Source organism: Zootoca vivipara, chromosome 14, assembly GCF_963506605.1.
Source record: "Zootoca vivipara chromosome 14, rZooViv1.1, whole genome shotgun sequence".
Taxonomy (NCBI): Eukaryota; Metazoa; Chordata; class Lepidosauria; order Squamata; family Lacertidae; genus Zootoca; species Zootoca vivipara.
Window position 1 is genome coordinate 33979178 of NC_083289.1, and position 13623 is coordinate 33992800.

Genomic DNA, 13623 nt, shown 5'->3' on the forward strand with positions numbered 1-13623 from the left:
AAAACGGGGGTTTCCCGGGGAATACGGGAGACTTTGCAGCTATGACTAAGCCACTTCTGGACAAAATGCACCTGTTAAGGATCTACCTATGTCAGATCCCTGGTAGCACTTGTGGGGACAGGCTTTAGGACTGACATGAACTTTAACACTGGACAGTGGGGCTTGGGGGCATGTGCTGGGTTTTATACCCAAAGCTCAGCTAGCAAGGAGAGGGGGTTTCCTCTCAGTCCTTTGTGGAGGGTCTACAGTTTGTGGCTGTATCACATGTGGAAAGGTCTGGAGGGAAGTGTCCCTACCAGACATAAAATCCTCACCTGCCAGTACTTTCTGAATTCAGTTAATTTGGATTGCAGTTCCTCAAGTCATTCTATTATTAAATATAATCACTATCCCAATGTTTTGGTCTCATGAGTCTTCATTGTGTTGTGATGAGGGCAAAGTATTCTTTTTGCAAAAGGAAAAAGGCTCTGCACATGCTCAGAGGTGCTTTGTCCACACTTCCTGTGGTGGAAATCCCATTTCCTTTATGGAAAAGGAACTCTGCACATCCTCTGAGGCATTCAATGCAATAATCTGTAGAAACCAAAGGTGTCCTTGTGTTATTTCTGAAGAACAGCATAGTGTAAGTACATAGTACAATGATAGTGGGCTCCATGTATTTCTTCTACTTTGACTGGTCTGTTAATCAAGATATCACTGGTGGCTCACAGTCATAAAACGGTATCAGTTTTCAGAGGGTAGCAATTACAGCTTGAAATGGATCATTCCAACATGAGAGATGAGAATTAGTGATGTGCTGAGTCATCCCTCATGGTCAGCAGATAGGAGGCCACTAAAATTCCACAAGGGTGTCTGTTCTTGTCACATCCCCTGCAAAGTTATGACTGTTCTCTTCTGATAGTACCAAGTGTTCACACCTTACCCCACCCACCTTCCATTGTGAATAGGAAATGCTAAGCTATTTTCAGTGGAGGCTAGTCTATTGCCCCAGCAACCTCAAGTTGCCTCCATCCAGCCTCATCCCATGGGCGTACCCAGGATCAAAACTAGGGGGGGGCAAGGGGAGGGGCCAAGGCACGGAAGGGGAGGGGCCACAAAGTGGGCGGGAACGGCAAACTCGCGCTCCGCCGGGCTGTGCCCCTCCCTAGAAGCAGGGCTGGTGGGCCGAGGCGGAGCCCAGCCCAGCGGAGCGCGAGTTCAGCGTTCCCGCCCGCCGCGCCGCGCTCTCTGGTTCCCCGCCGCGCTTGGCCTTGCCAGAGGGCGCGACGGGGAGCTGGAGGGAGGGCACAACGCGGCGGGTGGGAACGGCGAACTCGCGCTCCGCCAGGCTGTGCCCCTCCCTAGAAGCAGGGCTGGTGGGCGGAGGCGGAGCCCAGCCCAGCGGAGCGCGAGTTCGGCGTTCCCGCCCACCGCGCTGTGCTCCCTGGTTCCCCGCTGCGCTTGGCCTTGCCTGAGGGCGCGCCGGGGAGCTGGAGGGACGGTGCGGCGCGGCGGGAATGGCGAACTCACGCTTCGCCGGGCTGTGCTCCGCCTCTGCCCACCAGCCCTGCTTCTAGAGTAGGGCAGCTGCCCTAACTTGCCCCGTGGTGGGTACGCCCTTGCCTCATCCTGCTCTACTTGCTCACTTAAAGCCAGTCTAGGTGGTTGCACCCTGGCTGTCAGATTCCACCTCCTTAGTCTTGCCATTTGTAGTGAGGGAAGAGGATGGGGACAAAACTAAGATTCCTTGGCTCAGTCTGTTATGGGCTGTGGCTTCATCTATTATGGGTATCTCTGCCTTCCACTCTACCACTCCCACTCCCAACCACCACTGGCCATTTCCAATCCTGCCACCAGAAAAAGGATCAAGTCATTTTGGGGCAGTAGTATTTCATCAGTAAAAATAAAAATCAGCAATTATGCTAAGAATGTGTCTGTCCTGAACTCCAAAGTCTAGGATGTGGATGAGAAGAATGTTGCATCTCTTATGCAGCCATATTCATGCCATTGTTTCCTTTGCTCATGCAAAACAGAAATTGCAGCTGTTAATCAATTGATTTTGTTTATGTGGCTTCCCTCCCTCGGCTTTTCTTTCCTCTCTTTTCCCCTCTCTTCAAAATAACAAGTGACAAAGAATAATCCAATCAAAAGAGCACTGGAATCTTTATTAATGAAGCTGCTTCAGGATCCATTCAGCAAAGACATGTGCTGCAAAAACTGTTTCTAGTAGTCTGAGCCACTGAAAGCAAATCACAAAAGGCTCCTGTAGGAATACAAAGTACCGTAATTGTTTTGCTCTGCGAGCTATACTAGGGTTAGTGATATTGTAAGTAAGAGAGCCTGCAGATTTCATATTCCCTTGCTAATTAGACCACCACTAAATAAGAACGGACTTCCGAAATGATGTGATTCTGTGAAAACAGAAGAATTGTTCTTGGCATTCCTGCATCTTGAGTGACAATGGAGTGTACTTGCAGGGGTGCAGTCAAACCACTGGAGAATCACAGTGCCTGCCTGATGTGGCTGCAGAGACCAATAACTCGTAGTTGCTGCCTCTCATGTTGTTTTGCTGGATTAGCAGCACCAGTGTGGCATCTCTGGGGTGCAGCCCTGGGCAGTGTGTATGGAGGTCCTGGGCTGCCCAACAGACACCTCCTTTTTGGCTTCACTGATGTGGTCCAAAGGAAAGTAGAGCAATACATTTGGCACCAACTTGACTGCAGGAGTTGCCAGAAGGAGGTATACAGGGTGCCATTCAACAATTTTAGGGACTCCACACTGGATTTGTGTAGGGTTTACTCCTTAGCCTTTTCTTCTCTCTAAGGTGTTGCACAAGGCAGCAAGTGCAGATATTTCCTCAGGGTTTACTTCCAAATGATTTCTCATGAATAAGCATAGCTGCAAGGCAGCGGAAGTTTAGGGTCAGTTTCCCTTCTCCTAGGTGGGCTCCCTTCCCAGGTTGATGAGCCCCATCTGCCCCTCACTTCCCTCTACAGCACATGCAGAAACTGCCTTCTTGACTGTTGGACCTACTATTTGGTCTCATCCATTCAATCTGCCAGAGCCTGTATTTGCATGTAGGGGAAGTCCCTAACTCACTGAGGGTTTGAGACACACCAGCTACCCTCACCTGGTTTAGCTGGCCAGTTGAGTAAGTTTTCTGAGGTATGGCTACTGTCGCATGGTGACAGCTTCTGGGAGCCACAGGTGAGAGATGAGTGCAGGGTGAGGACCAAAGGGAGAGAAACTACCACAGAAGGAGCATAACATGCCCCCCACTGGAGGTACTACCCCTCCCCTAACACCCCACACAATATAATTACCTAATTATTTTTTCCAGCAGCACCTTAGAGACCAACTAAGTTCGTCATAGGTATGAGCTTTCGTGTGCATGCACACTTCTTCAGATACACTGAAGCAGTTTCAGTGTATCTGAAGAAGTGTGCATGCACACGAAAGCTCATACCTATGACAAACTTAGTTGGTCTCTAAGGTGCTGCTGGAAGGAATTTTTAAATTTTGTTTTGGCTACGTCAGACCAACACGGCTACCTACCTGTAACTAATTATTTTTATTTGCTTTATTATCTACACCAGGGTTGTGCACCCTCAGGCTTGGGGGCCAAATGTGTCCTGCCAGGCCTCTCTATCTTGCCTTGAGGATTCTCCCCACGTTGCATATTCTCCTGAGCTGAACGCCTCACACCCTCCTTGAGTATTTTCCTCTGACTAAAATGTGTCTTTGAACTCTGATAATGCCTCTTGCTTGCCTCAAGGATAGAAAAGATGTGTGTGTGAATCTAGCTTACTGTACAAAGGTAAAATTCGCATTGGTTGCTCTGGCTGCTTTTGTCTCTGGTTTCAGGCATCATTGACATGTGTTGTCCCCTCCTCCCTGCCTCCACAGCTTGCTCAGAAGGGAATGTCACCCTCAGACTGAAACAGGTTCCCCACCTCTTATCTACAGCAAAAAGAGAGAGAAAGAGATTGTTTGAACTGCATATACAGCATCGTGTGTCTAGCCATCCTGACAGCGATCTTCTCCTGGTAGGAGAGGAATACAGGAAGTGGAGATCAAGGGTGCTGATGGGAATGTTTAGCTAGACAAATGCATCTCCAATTGTGCCACTGCTCACATTTATTGGGGGCGGGGAATCTAAAACAACCTAGAAATATAACCTTTCACTCCTGTTTTGAGATGTGTATGTCATCATAGTAGGATATGCGAGCTTCATCAGTGGATCTAGCTGGCAATCAATTGACCGTGACTGTCAGTCATTTGCAAACTGTGATGATGTCCTTACCCTCACCATAGCTAACCATTCAAACCAGAGGAGAAAACAATTTGATTGTATTTGTGTCCCTAGCAGCCCTCTAATGTTTATAAAGCAGGTTTCTCTCCTTCCTCCCCCTTCTTCTTTTAATAACACTAACCCAGTAAGAGCTAATGGGATTTATCTCACACCATCAGTGTGAGATGTATGAAAGACAGCTCTAGAACAACAACACAACTATCTTTTTTGTATTGTAAGCAATAAGCAGAAATGTGGCAGGCATACCTCATGTGTATATACTTTGGTAGCTATCTTGACTCTAAAAAAAACCAGGAGAATACGCGGTAAAAGACTTTTGACTCAGCTTCAAATGAAAGGACAGCTCTTTGGACTCAAACCAAAGCTCCATCTGGTTCAACAGCCTGCTTCCCAAAGTCTCTGGGAAGCCCACAAGCAGATTAGGAAGGTAATAGCTATGTCCCTGAGCATTGGGAGACTTGCCCCCTATTATTTACCTTGCCATTTGAACTGTGAAGCCTTCCTATCAGCTGTCTACCAGGTTAAATATCTTAGTAAGTTGTTCAGCAGGTCAGTTCCATTTCTCTCCCCTCCTGGCACTGTTTGTGATTAGTCTGGAGACCTCAGACAGGGAACAAGACAAGATCCTTATGCAATGCATTATGCATTACTTTTCTACATATACATTTCCTTCATTTAATAAGCAAAGGTTATTGGACTTGGGGGTCATTGTTGTTTTCACTGTGCTCACTGCTAACTCATTGTGACTGTGCTCTGCTCTCAAGAAGAAAGACCTCTGCTGTTGTTGTTGTTGTTTTTTTAAAAAAAATACAGACATAATTGTAATTACTTACGAATTTAATGCGTTCCGAACGCACATTCGTAAGTCGAAAAAAATTGTAAGTTGAATCCCATAGGAATGCATTGGGAGAAAAAATTCGTAAGTCGAAGCAACCCTATCTAAAAATTCGTAAGTAGAAAAAACCGCATCCAAGATGACGGACGGAGCTCCGTTCGTAAGTAGAAACATTCGTAAGTAGAGTTATTCATAAGTAGAGGTACCACTGTATACATATGTTTTGAGGCAGGGACATTTAAGTGGCATCCCTAGATCCTGTTCTCATAGTGGCCACCCAAATGCCTGTGGGAAACCTTCTAGCAGGACCTGAGCACAAGAGTGCTGCCTCCTCCTGTGGCTTTTAGCAACTGGTATTCAGGAGCATTACTGCCACCAACTGCAGAGGCCCAGCATAGCCATCCTGGCTAGTAGCCATGCATAGAAGAAAGAAGCAGAGATGCATCATTTTATATTTGGAAATGCACCATGCATTTAGAGAGCAAGCTTGGGAGCTCACCAGAATGCTTCCTGGGGCTTGATTTTCATTTAGGCATGAAGTGGGGGCAATTGCTTTATGCACCGGCCAATGCATTCCCATTTAAGCTGGTTTATTTGAATACTGTGCTCTCTTTCCCTGTGTCATTATCCTCTCTTTTTCTAAAGCTCAGAGAGGAATGTGAATCCAGGGGCATAGCAAGGTGGAAGCGGGCCGCTCCCAGCTCCGTGTTTTGGAAGGCAGCGCGAGCGCCGGCGCCAGCACCCCGCTCTGTAGTGCGCATGCGCAGTGTCGTTACATAGTGATGCATGCATCATACGCAGTGACGCATGTGCCGTACGCAGCGACGCTGTGCATGCGCGCTACATAGTGACGCCCCGCCCCTGGGTGCGCATCATGTTTGCGGCTCCGGGTGCCCGAGCGGCTTCCGACGGCGCTGTGTGAATCACCCACCCCCCGTACGATTGCCCCTGAGTGCAATGAAATGTCATCAAGCACTTCACTCCCGGGACACTTGCTGCATTGCATTCGAAACACTTGGTGACAAGGAACACCAAAACACCAAAACATCTAATAATAATAATAATTTATACCCCATCCACCTGGCTGGGTTTCCCCAGCCACTCTGGACGGCTTCCAGCAAAATATTAAAATACAATAATTCCTCAAATATTAAACGCTTCCCTAAACATGATAGCTGCTCTAGGTTGTTGGGGGCAGGACTTCTTATTTTTTAAAAGTTTCAAATATATAGAGGACTGGAGGCATCTATGCAACCCTCGGACACTTCATAAGGACCTTCATTAGGAACACAGGAAAGCTGACTTCACCTGAGTCAGACAATTGGCCCGTTTAGCATTGTCTACATTGACTGGCAGTGACACGCCAGGATTTCTGGCAGGAAACATTCCCTACGCTGAGATGCTGGGGTTTGAACCTAGAATATTCTGCATACAAAGCTGATGTTCTACCACTGAGCCATGATCCTTCCCTGTTTGTAAACCTTTCATGTATTTAAGAATGCAGGGACAAATGCCCATCCAGTACGACAGTCTATTGCCCATAATGACCAATCAGATGCTTCCAGCAAGCTCACAAGCAGAACATGAAAGAAACGGCCTTCATTGACTGCTGTTCCTAGCCTATGATATTTAGAGGCAAACCACCTCTGAAGCAGGTGGACAAAAATCCACTCTGGGTAGACCCATTGACTTGCTCATTAACTTCAATGAGTCTGCTCTTAGTAGAACCTAGTTTGGATATAGCCAACATGAAAAATAAAATAACTTAACTCCCTTTTTGGCTTATAATGATATTCTTCCATTGTTTGAGAGGTGTTTTTTCCCCCTTTAAATGTTTAAATAGGCTTTTGAAATTGAAAATGGAGTTTTTAAACACTTTCAAATGTGTCTTGGGACTTGCTTTGAGTCACTATCTTGGATATGCTTCTAAGCGCCAAGTCCTTTCCATCACTTTGAAGCGTTGTTTTAATTTTTTAAAGCTCATTTGAACAGAGTCCACATTCTAATAGGCTTTCTGTAATTGAAAAACAACGTGCTTGCCCCCCCCCAAAAAAGAAGGAATTATATAACCTACAAACACCATTGCAGAAATGCATTTCTCATGGGTAAATCCAAAATGGCACCCGCAAGCCTCTATAGTGGGAATCTCAAATAATTAAAAAGGTTCAGTAAAGCAAAGTAAGGAGCTTCCTCTCTCTGGACAGCAAATTGGAGAGTTTGGTTCAATGCATGATGTTCCCTGATGGACAAGCAGGAAGCTGATTTAAGGTATTGAACATTAATTTTGCTTCACAGAGGATGAAAAGAATGATGTGGACTGAAGAAACAATTGAAAAAACCCATCTATGTACAACTCATTCATTATCTTCCCTTCCAAGTCACAAAATAATTCAGCAGTAGCTTCTCTCCCCTCCCCCATTTATTCACTGTTGTCCTTCTGGAAATTCAAGAAAATATGTATAAAATAAAAACCTGGAAGATGTTGACCAGTGGTGGCTGGTGCCCAACGGGGGCAGAAGGCAGGGGAGCCCAAATACAGATGGAGCCAGAGTCAATGACTAGCATACATAGCCACAGCTGTCAGCCTTCCTTTTTTTTTTTTGCTGGTAATTCCCTTATTCCAGTGCCGTTTCCCGCTGCTATCCTGGATTGTTAGATATACCGTTGACGGTCCCCGGGACAGGTAAGGTGAGGCTGCTGCAGATCCCTTATTTTCAAATCCGAAAGTTGACAGCTATGCTAGCATAGCCAAGAAATTCTAGTTTTGTTCCCATCTTTCTCCCTGCTGAGTTCTAGAAGGGGCAACACAAAGGAGGGTGAAACTGACAGCCAGGGCCACTCCCTGGACTGGTTGTAAGGAAGAAGGCAAGCAGGTGGGATCTGGCTGAGGATAGATGGAAGAAATGCCCCATTCACACTCATGGGTCACTATTGTTGATTATTATTCATGGCAATCAAGCTAAGTCTATTTCAAAATGTTCTTCAGCCTTTTGTAGCTCTTGACAAGAAGATCTGGTTTTTCATTGGAGTGGCAGATAGGGGGGCATACAGCAGCTTTGCTAGGAGAATAGTTATCCTTTTTTCCTTTCTCAGAGTGTTGCAATGTGGGAAATTCTAAAGGAAGGACGTTGGTATTAGGGCTAGAAACAAAATATGTACAGAATGCATCTGTTCAATGCACATCTTTGATTTGGTGTTATGTGGCTGATTGGCATTCAGGGTGGTGGGTAAGAAAATGTAAGGTCTTAATTTTCTGCAACCTTGAGGCATTGTGGGGGTGACGGGTGCTCTTGAATTATAGCCTACAGTCAGAGGCTATAGGGTACCTGGGGCGAAGGTCATCTTGGGGCCTAGCCTGTGCCAGTGAACATTAGGGCCTGGGTTTATTTCCCCCTATCCTTCGCTGGGGACCACATAATCTGTTACTTTACATACCCTGGGGAAAGGGATGATTCCGTCCTATGTAAGCATTGATTACATTTGCCTGGACTGAGTTCATGGCTAATTTGACATATCTGTTAAAAATAAATATAATCTTTTAAATCCACTTAATAGTCCTGAGTCTTCTTTCTGAGCTTGGAGGCAAATTCTTTCAACTCCTGTCCTGGAATGTCAAAATTACCACTACATCAGTCAAAGAGGTACCAGCTGGTGGGATAGTCTTATTGAACTATCATAACTCTAAAGTGGAATACTTCCCCTTTAACTAGGAATCTTCTAGGAAAGTGGTACAAAAGACATACACTTCCAGCAACAATATTTTTCAGCTCTCAGTAGTAGCAACATTCCCGGATGCTTGATTTTGTCCAAGGCCCCACAGGGTTGGTGAAGATGCTGGGTCCAGATCTTGGGGGACTCCAACTCCCACCAACCTGGCCTATGGTTAAGGAAGATGGGAGTTATAGACAAACTAAATCTGGTGGGCACCATGGTTGCTACCTGTGATTTAGCATAGCCAGTTCCTTGGTCCTGGTGCTATTTCAGTCATACCATGCATAGCCTGCCACTTCCCAGGACCTGAGACGGAAGTGGAGCAGGAGGTTTAGTCCCCAGGATTTTTGCATCCCAGTGTGGAAATTGGAATCTCAGCTGTAGAGGAGGACCATATTGCCAGCCCCAGCATTTCAATGACTACAACAACGTAGCACCATCTCTGTGTTTATAGGGCATGGAAGAGTCAACTCTCATATCAGGAACTCTAGAATATTATGCCCTATAGGCTGTCTCCATACTGGAGCCTGCTGAATTCTGGACTCAGTCCTATTTTTCTAGAACGAGGTGCAGGAACTCACTATTAACACCTTCTTTGTTCTCTTATAATGGCAATGGTGCCCACCTGAGAGGTGCCAGAACTGAGTTCCAGTGAGTCCCAGCTGAAAAAAAGCCCTGCCTGGATCCATCTGTGTATGTATTCCTCCATGAACTAACTTACCCCAGTACAGAACTCCTAAGCATCAGGCCCTGGAATCCAGGAACACAGACACCAGTAAGTGACTTGAAGCTAGAAAGTTGCTTGCCATGCAGCATGGGGTCTTTTTAGCACCTCTTCTGGCTTGCTTCTAGTCTCCGGAATTCCAGTTTCACAAGCTGGCTGGACCTCTTCTGTCTGAGAAAAACCAGCCTGGAACCTCCTCTTAGACTTTGCGTCATGGGGGAAATCAAGCTTAGTTATTGGAAGGAATAAGGAATTATCCAAGTCCCTCCTACTTCCTTGAATGCAGTAGAAGTTGTCCCGTTAGTGCAAATCGGCCACAGCCCCATCAGACTGAGTCTGTTTCTTACAACCAGTCCAGAGGGTGGAACTGGCTGTCATCTTCTGCCTCCTCCTTATCCTCAGTGTTCCCTTTCTACAATTCATAGAGTATGGGGATAATTCTATAATGAGTTAGCTCTGCCTATCTTTGGCTCTGTCTCCACCTACTGTTGGCCTCCCTGACTTCTACCCCATGAGACTGAATGGACAACTGTCATGACTGTCAGAATTATTCTACAATGATGACTCTGGGTACTTCACACAAACCTAAACTTCACCACTGGACACTGCCTGGGAGATCATGCAGAGTCCACATCTTTCATTTCTATGTTGCCCATTAGGCCTCCAATTTTGTTTTGTATGCAAACATTGGCATAAAGCATTTATATGCAGGTGATAACAATGAGTGGTACCAGTGACCATTGGGGGCCACAGCAGGGAAATAAGCCTATGGAGGCTGGGGTTTTATCCATTGCTGAATGTCGAATCTTTCTTTTAAAGGGTAGCAGCTGATTTGCATTTTGGAAAGTCACCTTCACAGTGAAATGTTTCGGAAAGTTACTTTTAAGTAAATGCAGAACCTCCGATTAGCCTCGAGACAGCACTTCTGAGTCACGGAACCTGCAGGGCGCTTGGCAGTTTCGAAACCTTTTGGCCCTTGTAGAACAGAGGTGAAGGGAAGTTGTGAATCTCCCCCCACCCCCAGCTTTCAACAAAGCTGCTTCAACAGATGGCTGGTAAAAGGAGGATAATATGCCTGAAATGAAACAGATATCTTTTCTCTCCTCTATTTTTTTAGAAAATGAATTTTAATATTCTACCATACTGAGGAAAAAAGAGTAGCTTGTTTGATGATATGTAATCTCTGCTTAACACTGAAGTTGGGTCATCCATCGTTCCAGCCCAATACTGTTTATTCTGTCATGCAGGGAGAAATGGGCATCCCAGTGGGAAATCCAGTTCTATGCAAGAAAGTGCAAAGTGATGCACATTTGTTGGTTGTGGTGAGGAAATCCCTAGCTTCACTATGCATCGATAGAGTCTCAGCTGTCAGTGACTGACCAGGAAAGGAGACTTAGGTTTGTGGTACATGTCAACCCAGTGTGCTGAAAATGAGAAAGGGGCAAATCCTCTGTGTTGAATAGGAAAGGAATTGTATATTATTATTTCAGGTTCTGAACTGAGTACTGTCTCTCTCCTCTTTCTTCTGCCAGCCACAACAACGTTACTTCTAAGCTTCAGGGATACACACACACACACACACGTTAAAAAGTTAAACAACAGATCAACAGAGCCAGACTGATACCCAGAGATAACTTGCTGCAAGACAGACCCAAAAAAGAAAATAACAGAACACCACTAGTAATCACATACAGCTCCCAAGTTAAAACAGTACAACGCATCATCAGAGATCTACATACAACCTCTCCTAGACAATGACAGTTCTCTTTCTCAAGCTCTGGGAGGAAGACCTTTCATTGCCTACAGACAGCCACCCAATCTTAAACAACTCCACACCTACAATAATACTTCCACCAGACTTAACATGGACACTGGTACCAGGGCCTGCAATAAACCCAGATGCCAACTTTGCTGCCACATACACCTGGACAACACCATTACTGGTCCCAACAACATCCAACATACCATTTCAGGACTATTTAATTGCTCATCTTCTAACATTGTATATGCCATCAAATGCCAACAGTGCCCTTCAGCTCTCTATATTGGACAAATAGGCCAAACCCTACGCCAAAGGATAAATGGACATAAATCTGACATCAGGAATCACAAGACGGAGAAATCAGTAGGAGAACACTTCAATCTCCCAGGACATTCTATACAAGATCTCAAAGTAGCTGTCTTATTACAGAAAAAATTCAGAAACAGACTGGAAATAGAAGTTGCATGCACACGAAAGCTCATACCAATGACAAACTTAGTTGGTCTCTAAGGTGCTACTGGAAGGAATTTTTTTTATTTTGTTAAAGTGAGCTGGTGTGAACTGTTTTGGGTAGTTTTGCGGTCAAAGGGCACTTTTAGGTAATTGCCTCAAATAGGCTGATGGCACCTGTGAGGGACAGGGGATATCGCGAAGTCCCTCCCCTCCTGAGTTCAAGCCCGTCCCCGAGCAAAGGGGAAAGCAGGGAGAGTTCCGATTCCAGTGGGGAATCAGGAAGTCGTGTCCGAGGCTCAGGCAAGGTAGAGGAGCCAGGGTCCCAGGTGGGACAGGAAGGGGCAAGCAAGGGGGGAAGACCCATCCCTCCAACTCCAGAATTACGCAGGAAGAGGAGGGGCAAGAGGATGGGTCTGCCAAAGCTTTTGTGTTGGAGAAAGACGCGCCAAAAGCCATTAGGAGGTTCTGAAACCGACTGACAACATCGCTCCGTGTAAATAGCAATGACTTGAGCACTGTAAATACGCAGCACCAATAAAAGAATAAAATGCAGAGCTGCGTGGCGTCGTTACTCTGAAGTAGTCCACTCCGGCCACTGTGACAGCAACCTCCTAATCATTTTTGGGCTACTTCGGAGTTGCCGGGATGAGCGTGTCCGAGGCGGAGAAGTGGCGGCAGATCGCTGAGCAAGCCCAGCTAGAACTGCAACAGCTGTCGCTGCAGGCGCAGGGAGAATTGAAGGCAGCTAAAGAGGAGACTAAGAAGGTCCAGGACGACCGGCTACAACTTGCGGAACAGGTGAGAGAGCTCCAGGAAAAAGAGCAGCATTTAAGGGCGGTGGCGGTAGACCTCCAAAACAAGCTGGATGCAGAGAAAAACAAGGCGGGAGGGGCTCCCCAAGTCCAAGTGCTGCCAGGAAGGAGAGCAGGGACCCTTGTAAGCAAGTTCAATGGAGACCCGAAGGAGTTTCAGGGCTTTGAGACTGAGATCGTGTATGCTCTTGAGCTGCACCAGAATGAGTTCCCCGATGATGAGCACAGAGTAGCGTTTATTGTGGAACATCTCACCGGAGCAGCCAGGGAGTGGCTAAGACCATTAATCGCAACCAAGAATCCTTGCATGAAAAATGTCCAACAATTTCTAGAAGGTTTGAGGACGATGTATTCGTCCGATAGTCATTTGGACCAGACTAAGGAGGAACTGCATAATTTACGCCAAGGAAATATGACAGTTCGCGCATATTGGGCGAAATTCACCATGCTGGTGCACAGACTGGGGTGGGTTTTGGATTCGCCTCCCATGCAAGCTGCGTTTTACTTGGGTTTGAGCGAGGAGGTGAAGGATGAACTCTCGAGAGGTCCAAAGCCCAGTACTATGGATCAGCTGAGCAAAGCAGCTCTGGCGGTGGGGGTGAGGCAGGAATCCCGGTGGAACGACAAGCAAGCGACGCGCGCAAAGCGGGCTTGGTTCCCACGGTCGCAGGAGAAGCCACTCCCTCAACAACCCTTTCAGGCCACGCCTGGAGCCAGCCAGGACCAGGAGCCCATGCAGATTGATAGCGCGCGCGCGCGGGCTTTTCAAACCCCAGCGGCGCCAAGACGCAAGGAGGGAAGGGGCGGGAATTGCTTTCTCTGCAACTCCCCCCAGCATCTCGTCAGAGACTGCCCACATCGCAGGGAGTGGCAAGGAAAGGCGGGAACGGTGGTGCCCTCCCCCACTGACGTAGCAACCATTGACGGCAGGGAGCTGCTGGGAGGGGCCATCACACATCAAACCCCCCCCATGAGAATGACGGTGGGAAGGCACTCAGAGACACTGGCGTTCAACGTCACCACCATCTCAGACCC